At 43.7% G+C, this 10,766-nt stretch overlaps 1 protein-coding gene across 2 annotated transcripts in view; it reads right to left on the bottom strand.

The window, feature by feature from the left end:
• Positions 1 to 7,792, bottom strand: part of NONO (non-POU domain containing octamer binding) — a 20,999-nt gene extending 13,207 nt beyond the window's left edge. Inside the window, exons 1-2 of one of the 2 annotated variants that reach the window (XM_032255907.1) lie at positions 7,265 to 7,792; positions 6,541 to 6,597 (exon numbers count right to left, since the gene is read on the bottom strand). The gene's annotated coding sequence lies outside the window, so the exon portion shown is untranslated. The remainder of the gene's footprint in view (positions 1 to 6,540; positions 6,598 to 7,264) is intronic. The other variant, XM_032255908.1, reaches the window with a different exon arrangement.
• Between the last annotated feature and the right edge of the window lie 2,974 nt (positions 7,793 to 10,766).

The following is a 10,766-nucleotide window of genomic DNA, read 5'->3' as shown; positions in this document are numbered from 1 at the left end:
CGGAGTTTCGCTCTTGTTGCCCAGGCTGGAGTGCAATGGCGCGATCTCGGCTCACCGCAACCTCCGCCTCCTGGGTTCAGGCAATTCTCCTGCCTCAGCCTCCTGAGTAGCTGGGATTACAGGCACGCGCCACCATGCCCAGCTGATTTTTTGTATTTTTAGTAGAGACGGGGTTTCACCATGTTGACCAGGATGGTCTCGATCTCTTGACCTCGTGATCCACCCGCCTTGGCCTCCCAAAGTGCTGGGATTACAGGCGTGAGCCACCACGCCCGGCCCCAAAAGAACCCACTCTTAAAAACTCGCCCCGTCACACAATAAAAGCACATTTTAAAAACAAAATAATTGAAACAGATTCTAGTTCTCACAAGGACAAAAACTAATAAAGTCTTGTCTTCTCTGGCAACTACCAATCCTAGCCCACAGTACATACTATGTAAACAACAGTGGTAGAAGTATGGGCTGTGAGGTTAGGCATCCTTAGGTTTGAATTGTACTCCTAAACTGTGTACTACTTTAGTAGTAAATTATTCTGTACCTGTTTCTTCAGCTGTTCTAAAGGGGATGATAAAAATACCAGTCTCTCAAAGTGGCTATGAGAATAAACATGTGAAAATACTAGCTCACTACTGGCATACAGTAAGCACTCTAAATATTTAGTAATCACAATGGAAAGACAAATGACTACTAAAGCAATAAAAGCAAGTATAAAAAGATAGACCGGGAGTGGTAGCCAATGCCTGTAATCCTAGCACTTTGGGAGGCCAAGGTGAGCAGATCACCTGAGGTCTGGAGTGCGAGACCAGCCTGACCAACATCGTGAAACCCCATCTCTACTAAAAATACAAAAACTAGCCGGGTGTGGTCCCAGCTACAGTTACTTGGGGAGGCTGAGGCAGGACAATCACTGGAACCCAGGAGGTGGAGGTTGCAGTGAGCAGAGATCGCGCCACTGCACTCCACCCTGGGCAACAAGAGTGAAACTCTGTCTTAAAAAAAAAAAAAAAAAAGATAAACAGGCTAGGCACAATGGCTTACAGCAATTTGGGAAGTCTAGGCAAGAGGACTGCTTGAGCCCAGTAGTTAGAGACCAGCCCTGGCAACATAGTGAGCCCCATCTCTGCAAAAAATATGTATAAAAAAATTAGCCATAGGCTGGGCGCAGTGGCTCACGCCTGTAATCCTAGCACTTTGGAAGGCCGAGGTAGGTGGATCACCTGAGGTCAGGAGTTCAAGACTAGCCTGGCCATCATGGTGAAACCCCATCTTAAAAAAAAAAAAAAAGAAAAAATAAATAAAATTAGCCAGGCATGATAGCACATGGCTGCAGTCCCAGCTACTTGGGAGGCTGAGGCCGCAGTGAGCTGTGATCACACAATTGTATTCTAGCCTGGGCAGGCAGAATGAGATTCTGTCTCAAAAAAATATAATAATAATAAAACATTAAACTCTATCATTTAAAAATCAACATAAAATTAAAAAGAAAACAAGTGCTCTGTGTTCCCAAACATTGAAAAGAAAAAAAAAAAAAAAATGAGGCCAGACTGGTGGCTCTGGCCTGTAATCCCAGCACTTTGGGAAGTTGAGATGGGAAGATGGCTTGAACCCAGGAGGAGTTTGAGACCAGCCTGGGCAACACAGCAAGACTCAGTCTCTGTTTTTACTGGGCTCAAGCAGTCCTCCAGTGGCTCATGCCTGTAGTCCCAGCTACTTGGGAGGCTGAGGCTGGAGAATTAACTTGAGCCCAGGAAGAGGAGGTTACAGTGAGGCGAAACCATGCCACTGCACTCCAGCCTAGCCAACAGAATGAGACCCTGTCTCAAAAAAATAAAGAAACAAATAGGCTGGGCACGGTGACTCATGCCTTTAATCCCAGCACTTTGGGAGGCCAAGGCAGACAGATCACCTGAGGTCAGGAGTTAGAGACCAGCCTGGCCAACATGGTGTGGCAGCATGCACTTGGTAGTCCCAGCTACTTGGGAGGCTGAGGCAGGAGAATTGCTTGAACCCAGGCGGCAGAGGCTGCAGTGAGCTGAGATGCTGCCATTGCAGTCCAGCCTGGGCAACAGAGTGAGACTTGGTCTCAGAAATAAATAAAAATAAAAGAAAAAAGAAGAGCCGGGCACGGTGGCTCACGCCTGTAATCCCAGCACTTTGGGAGGCTGAGGCAGGCAGATCACAAGGTCAGGAAATCAAGACCATCCTGGCTAACACGGTGAAACCCCGTCTCTACTAAAAATACAAAAAAATTAGCCGGGCATGCTGGCACACACCTGTAGTCCCAGCTACTCAGGAGGCTGAGGCAGAAGAATCGCTTGAACTCGGGAGGGGGAGGTTGCAGTGAGCTGAGATGGCACCACTGCACTCTAGCCTGGGTGATAGAGTGACACTTTGTAAGAAAAGAAGATTACTGGTATAATCCAGACTGATTCAAAAGTTGAATTTTAAAATGAAAATGTTTAACTTTATCAGGTTAACAAGCTGAGGACAGTCTTCCTTGTTCAAGGACAGTTCTCCAGGAATTAAAAGGACAATGTCAATCCTAAATCCTTTACCTCAAACACAAGACCCTCTAATAAGAATTTAGCTGAAGGAGGCCGGGCGCAGTGGCTCAAGCCTGTAATCCCAGCACTGTGGGAGGCCGAGGCGGGTGGATCACGAGGTCAAGAGATCGAGACCATCCTGGTCAACATGGTGAAACCCCGTCTCTACTAAAAATACAAAAAATTAGCTGGGCATGGTGGCGCGTGCCTGTAGTCCCAGCTGCTCATGAGGCTGAGGCAGGAGAATTGCCTGAACCCAGGAGGCGGAGGTTGCGGTGAGCCGAGATCGTGCCATTGCACTCCAGCCTGGGTAACAAGAGCGAAACTCCGTCTCAAAAAAAAAAAAAAAAGAATTTAGCTGAAGGAAAAATGCAGAAAAGGACCTTTTTATGAGCATCATATTATTCATACTATATGTTCCCTTTAAAATAGAGAAAATTAGGCCAGGCTTGGTAGCTCACAACTGTAATCCCAGCACTTTGGGAGGCCAAGGTGGGAGGATCACATGGTCAGGAGTTCGAGACCATCCTGGCCAATATGGTGAAACCCTGTCTCAAAAAAAAAAAAAAAAAAAAAAAAAAAAGAGAAAATTGGCCGAGGCATGGTGGCTCACACCTGTAATCCCAGCACTTTGGGAAGCCAAGGCTGGTGGATCATAAAGGTGAGGAGTTCGAGACCAGCCTGGCCAATACGGTGATACCCCGTCCTCTACTAAAAATACAAAAATTAGCCAGGGGTGGCACCTGTAGTCCCAGCTACTTGGGAAGCTGAGGCAGGAGAATTGTTTGAATCCAGGAGGCGGAGGTTGTAATGAGCCGAAATCGCACCGCTGCACTCCAGCCTGGGCAACAGATGAAGACTCTGTCTCAAAACAAAACAAAATTGCTGTGGCTCATGCCTGTAATCCTAGCACTTTCGGAGGCTCAGGCAGGTGGATTGCTTGAGGTCAGGAGTACAAGAGCAGCCTGACCAACGTGGTGAAACCCTGACTCTACTAAAAAAAAATTAATAATACAGAAAATTGTATTTCTCAGATGAAAGAAATGCGACAAAGGCTTGATAACTATTGATTTTGATGGTGTGTGTACGGGAATACTTTCATGTGTATAAAAACATTTCAAAAAAAAAAAAAAAAAATCCTAATCCATTTTATGTCACATCCCACCAAAACTGAAAACAGCAATGCAATTACCAAATTCTGTATCCAAAAGTTGTTTAGAAAGACAATAGGTAACTACAGCTATTAAGATATCCATTCAGTCTTTAATTCAGAAATTCTACTCCTGGAAATTTATCCTAATAATTTTAAAATTAAAAACTACACCTATGAAAATGTTTATTATAATGGCCTTTATGGTAACAATACAATAATAATGACTTAAAGGCCGGGCGCGGTGGCTCAAGCCTGTAATACCAGCACTTTGGGAGGCCGAGGCGGGTGGATCACGAGGTCAAGAGATCGAGACCACATCCTGGTCAACATGGTGAAACTCTGTCTCTACTAAAAATACAAAAAAAATTAGCTGGGCATGGTGGCGCGTGCCTGTAATCCCAGCTACTCGGGAGGTTGAGGCAGGAGAATTGCCTGAACCCAGGAGGCGGAGGTTGCAGTGAGCCGAGATCGCGCCATTGCACTCCAGCCTGGGTAACATGAGTGAAACTCTGTCTCAAAAAAAAAAAAAAAAAAAAAAAAGACTTAAATTTCCAAAATTAGGAGAATGGTTTTCATTAAATTACGGTACATTTATACAACAAAATGTTCACAGCATTAAAAATTATGTAGACCCCATAAACGTGGAGAAAAGTTTTTTTTTTTTTTTTTTAAATATGTAAATATAGAGAAGGAACAGAAGGTAGGCAAAAATGAAAACAACTGCATTGCTTGTAGGTTACTAACTATTTTTCAATTCACTATTTCATTCAAAAAATATTCAGTGAATGCCTACTATCTGCTAGGCACTATTCTAGGTGCTTGGAGTGATCAGTGAAAAAAGCAGATTCTTGCCTACAGAGCATACTTCTAGTGAGAGACTATGTGAGTAAATTATATAGTAATTAAGAAGAGGTTAAGTACTATGGGAAAATAAATAAAAATGGGGGAGGAGGATAAAGTGGATAGGGAATGGAAGGAGGCAGATGGTAAACCTCACTTAACATTTGACATTTAAGCCAAGACTTAAATTTTCACATTTATATAATTTAATCAATCTTATGTTTCTCATTAATGTTCTAGGGTATCAGAAATTACAAGTTAAAATTTTATTTAAAAATTTTTAAACAGAAATTATAATTACATACTTATTACAAAATGCATTTTAATATAGAAAATTTAGAAAAACAAAAAGAAATAAAAATCCATAGATCTACCACTAATAATACTGTTAACATGTTTGTATACCCTTCTAGTCATTAATTTATGTATTTGAAATGAGATACAACTATTCTGTAACCTGTTTTTTCTACTTTGATGTATCATAAACAGCTTTCATGTCATTAAATCTTTTACATTAACAAACACAGTATTCAGTTGTCAACCAAGTCCCTATTGTATTGGACACCTGCGTTGTTTCTACTTTTTCACCATTATAATCAATGCTCATAGCTAAATCTTTGGACATACCTATGTAAATATTCCTCCCACAGTTTTCCATTCTTGCTTAATTAAACATACATTATCATTTCGGTGACTGATATTGCACTCTTGTATATTCCTCATTTCTGCTAATGTCAACATAATTATAATTTTTAATGCCTACATAAAGTCCACCAGGATGTACACTAATTTACTAAACTACTCCCTACAAGAAGACATTTAGGTTGTTGTTTTGGGCTTTTCCTATTACAATGCTGCAGTAAATGTCTTCTGGCTTTAGGCTTTGTTTCCATTTAATTATTTCCGTAGGATATATTCTTAAAAATAGATCTATCCTGTGACTCTTGCCACATAGCACAACATTGTTTTTAAAACAAAACACAACATTGTTTTACAACAAAAAGTTGTAAGGATTTTAAATACCATGAGCAGGTGTAGCAGTTTCATGGCAAATGAAATACCTTAAAAAAAGGAAATCATGTTTTAAAAAATAAGATATAAAAGAAGTTAAAACACACAAAATCTAAAATGCACTCTGGAAACAGCTGGGGGGCATCAAAATCAATTATTTTCCTATTTGGGTTCCAAGTGTTAAACATCTTTCTTCCCGTGGCCCCAGAGCGACCAAAGATGGAATGCACTAGTGAAGACTGTCATACTGTATAAAGCACCTAGAAGAGCGCCCACCAAGTAGCAAGTACCTCGAGAAATATTTCTTCCTATCACCTATTTCTGATGACCACCAATATAATTTGGAAATATGTGCAGAACCCTCTTCAGAATAATAAATTCATGGTCGCCTAAATACTGGGCCTCTGAGAAGAGAACAGAGTGCAAAGATCAGCAGCAAAGACTTCTGTCTACTTACTTGTCCCCACGAGTAATAATCCTGATGAAGAATTTTGAGAGAAAATATACATTGCTGGTTGAGAAAGACTACTTACTGGGCATGCTACAGTTAGACAAATGTTTAGGTACAAGACCAAACACTACATCACACATATATGAAATCTAAATAAATGTTCCCTCGATTTTCAGCAGAAGGGTCAACTTTTTAGGTAACTTCGGGGAAAATCTGATATAAATTTACCAGACTGAGATGGCCGCCTGGATGGCCAGCCTGAAAGCTGTGAAATGAACTAAGGTCCTTTTCTAAGGGTTTCTTAGGACTTTTCACTTAATAACAAGGAAGGTGGACAAAGATACAGTATAAATAGAGCCAGTACCCCCTGCAACTAGAGTTGCCAGATTTCGCAAATGAAATACACAACCCACAATTGGAATTTCAAATTTAACTTAAACTATGCAAAGTATACTTAAAAATAATTGGTTGTGTACGTGAAATTCTAATTCAACTGGGTGCCCCCCGGTGTTTTGTCTGGCAACGCTATCCCTTACACCTACCTCAACTTCGATTGAAGACAGCAAAGTGCCTCCCAGTCCTCTCTAACCTCGACTTCTCTGTTAAAAAACGAAAAGGTGTCAGCTATGATAAGAGTTTCTCAAACAGGAAAATAAAATACTCGATGCAAAATCCATAAATTGAGGTTTCATTTTAAAAAGTGATGCTATATAAATGCGTCAAGGAGCTAGGCGGTAGACTAAAAAAAGGGCATACAGAAATCTGACTACGAAAGCGGTGGGCTCTGGACGTGCAGAGGAACTTTCCAGCTAAGACTTTTGACAAAGAAATATCGCTCGAGGGGCCTCACTTGCCCATTCTGAATTAATGGCCTCGCGGGGCCGAGAGGAGGAGCGCCCAACAAAGCGCCTCCTCCTCCAACCAACCACGACTTCAGCGATCTCTCATAATAGACCCCACACCGCCGGGCCTGTGGCGGCTCAGAGACCAGCAACTTACTGACACCGGCAAGATTCGGAGATGAGTTGCACAAAAAAACAGGGCGGGAGCGAAAACGGGGAAAGCCTGAGGCGAAGCGAGTAGAGAGAGGTGGGCCCCCGCGGGTGGGCAGAGAAGGCAGTGAGGCGGCGGAGACAAGGCCTCAAGGGCCCTCGGAACCGCCATCCCCTCTTCCAAATCTAGCCTCGCCCGAGCCTCTTCCTTCGCTGATTGTTCCAAGAAATCCCACTACCCTCCCAAATAAGAACAAGCCGTCCCAAAACTCACCCTTTACCGACTGATCTCTCCTCGGAGTAACGGCGAAGCTACACGGCCTCTACCGTCCCGAGAAAAGAGCGCGCGACCGCCGGAAACGAGACGATGGAGATCGGTGCCTCCCAAGGGGTACAAAGTGGTGTTCTCGATTGGTTAGCTGAACTGCTAATCAAGGTTTATCTCCCGAGGCGGAATCATTTTTCCGCCATTTCTTAGATTCTATTGGCTGCCGAATGCCAAAGGCTTGAGTTGGTGTGAACGACAGATGGGGACAAAGAGCGAGGCTTTGTACCTAATACGCATGTGCAAGCGGCCTGGCGCGTGAGACGGAAAAGGAAAGGGGGAGGGGGGAAAAGGAAAGGGAGAGGAGCTGGGGGTGGGGGTCGGAAGGAGAGACAAACGCACTAACTGAAAGACTGAAAGACCAAGTGGTGGGAGGGGGAAAGGAGAGGAGAAAATGGGAGACAGAGTAAAGTGGAAAGAGGGAGAGGAAGGGGAGAAAATGTGCGCGTAGGCGTGCTCGGAGCATTTCTGCACTGCGCCTGTGCAAGATGCAAGAGTAACAATGTCATATTCAATGTAATAGATTTGGCCTCGCCATGTTTCCTTTTTCCACACTTCCTCGTTAGGGCTTACATCCTGACAGCTCATACTTAATCAGATTTCTAGGTGCTTCTGCTGTTTCTAGGGCTACTTGGGAAACGCAACTGAAATAGTCCACTCTTTGGTCATGGTTACAGACAGGAGGTGGGGGAGGAGAGGGAACATCATACCTTAGTCTCTGCGTGATTACACAGAATTGTAACCAGCACCCTCATTTCCATGGTAACCAGAAAACCTAGCAGTCCAAACATCACTATTGTTCCTATGATTTACAGAGAGCTTCAACAGGTGTCATCATTGCCATGGATATACTGTAGGCCTACAGATCAGATACTCCATAAGAGGCCTATTAGTAACTAACCTTCACTGTTTCAGTAATGCCTAACTCGCCTCGCCCCAGTGGTTAACCATGGACTACAAGGATCAATTGATAGGTATTTGTTGTTAATTCCCACTAATTCACACTCAGGGTTGCAGGGTATCCCAGTGGGCACCACCTTATGTGGGGCACAATGATCTAGACTTGCTGTCTGCAATGATGGAAAGGTCCTATCTCTGCTGTGTTCAGTATGGCAGCTACTAATGATAAGTGGCCATTGATATATGACTAATGTGACCGGGCGCAGTGGTTTAGACCTATAATCCCAGCACATTGGGAGGTCGAGGCAGGCAGATAACCTGAGGTCGGGAGTTCGAGACCAACCTGACCAACATGGAGAAACCTCGTCTCTACTAAAAATACAAAAAATAATTAGCCGGGCGTGGTGGTGCATGCCTGTGATCCCAACTATTCGGGAGGCTGAGGTAGGAGAATCGCTTGAACCCAGGAGGCGGAGGCTGTGGTAAGCCAAGATCGCGCCATTACACTCCAACATAGGAAACAAGAGCCAAACTCCATCTCAAAAAAATTAATAAAAATTTTAAAAAATGAAATATGACTAATGCAACTGAGGACCTGAATTTTTAATTCTGGCTGGGTGCAGGTCTCATGCCTGTAATCCTAGCACCTTGAGAGGCCGAGACGGGCAGAACACCTGAGCCCAGGAGTTCGAGACCAGCCTGGGTAACATGGCAAAACCCCATCTTCAAAAAAAAAAAAAAAAAAAAAGCAGGTGGGCTTGGTGGCTCACGCCTGTAATCCAAACACTTTAGAGGCCAAGGCGGGCGGATCACCTGAGGTCAGGAGTTCAAGACCAGCCTGACCAACATGGTGAAACCCTGTCTTAAAAAAAAAAAAAAAAAAGAATTAGAAAAAGCCAGTCGTGGTGGAGCGTCCCTGTAGTCCCACCTACTCAGGAGGTTAAGGTTAATGTGGGAGCATAGCTTGAGTGTGGGAGGCAGAGGCTACAGTGAGTGGAGATCGCGCTCCAGCCTGCATTACAGAGTGAGACTCCATCTCAATTAAAAAGAAGAAGGAAACTAATCCTTACTCATGGGGGAAAAAAAATCAAACAATACCCAACCGTATAAAGAGAAAAGTCTCCCCCTCTACTCATTCTCTAGAGGTAGCAATTATGACCACTTCCTTGCATATCTATTTTCTATGTATGTACTGTCCTGGCCAAACAGAAATGTTTTTATTTATTTATTTGTTTATTTATTTATATTTACAGAGTCTTGCTCTGTCGTCCAGGCTGGAGTGCAGTGGCCCAAACACAGCTCACTGCAACCTCTGCCTTTTGTGTTCCAGCAATTCTCCCGATTCAGCTTCCTGAGTAGCTGGGACTACAGGCAGGCACAACTACACCCGGGTAATTTTTGTATTTTTTGTAGAGGCAGGGTTTCACCACGTTGTCCAGATTGATATTAAATTCCTGGGTGTAAGCAATCCTCCCACCTCTGCTTGGCAAAGTGCGGGGATTACAGGCATGAGCCAGGCAACGTAAGACCACTTTTTTTTTTCTAGACAGAGTCTCGCTCTGGCGCCCGGGTTGGAGTGCAGTGGTGCGATCTGGGCTCACTGTAGCCTCCACCTCACAGGTTCAAGCGATTCTCCTGCCTCAGCCTCCCGAGTAGCTGGTATTACAGGCACCTGCCACCACGCCTGGCTAATTTTTGTATTTTTAGTAGAGACAGGGTTTCACCATGTTGGCTAGGCTGGTCTCAAACTCCTGACCTCAAGTGATCTGCCCACCTCAGCCTCCTAAAGTGCTAGGATTACAAGCATGAGCCACTGCGCCCAGCCAGGACTACTTTTTAATATCAAATATTTTATAGGTTGCCACATGATAGTTTTTAGTATCTGTTGAGTGAGAAAATACATAATTACAAAAAACTATGGATTCAATAACATTTTAATGAATGTATACTTTTTTTAAAAAAAGGTGGGGTTTCACCATGTTGGTCAGGCTGGTATTGAACTCCCGACCTCAGGTGATCCACCCGTCTTGGCCTCCAAAGTGCTTGAATTACAGGCGTGAGCCACCACGCCCGGCCTGTATACATTGTTAATAAAATAAATAGAAAGATGTTCATGCAAACAAATAGTTGCAATACCTTATGCAAATAAAATAATAGTAGCATATTGGAGATACAGTAGCAGTAAAGGGTAACATGGATCTGCTTGAGTAGATCAGGAATGGCTTCGCAGGAAAAAACACCCTTGAATTGGTTTATTTATTTATTTACTTATTTATTTATACACAAGATGTGGCTGTCACCCAGGCTGGAGAGCAGTGACGTGAACACGGTTCACTGTAGCCTTGACCTCCTCGGCTTAAGCAGTCTTCCTACCTCAGCCTCCAAGTGGCTGGGACTACAGGCACTCACCACCACCCTTGGCTAATATGTTTGTTTGTAGAAACGTGGTTTTGCCATGTTGCCCAGTCTAGTCTTGAACTGGGCTCAAGCCATCATCCTGCCTCTGCCTCCCAAAATGCTGGGATTACAGGCATAAGCCACCTTGCCTGAT

Source organism: Sapajus apella, unplaced genomic scaffold, assembly GCF_009761245.1.
Source record: "Sapajus apella isolate SASKATOON/1434 unplaced genomic scaffold, GSC_monkey_1.0 scaffold91, whole genome shotgun sequence".
NCBI lineage: Eukaryota > Metazoa > Chordata > Mammalia > Primates > Cebidae > Sapajus > Sapajus apella.
The sequence above is the reverse complement of the archived record's forward strand: the minus strand, read 5'-3'. Positions and strand labels throughout refer to the sequence as shown.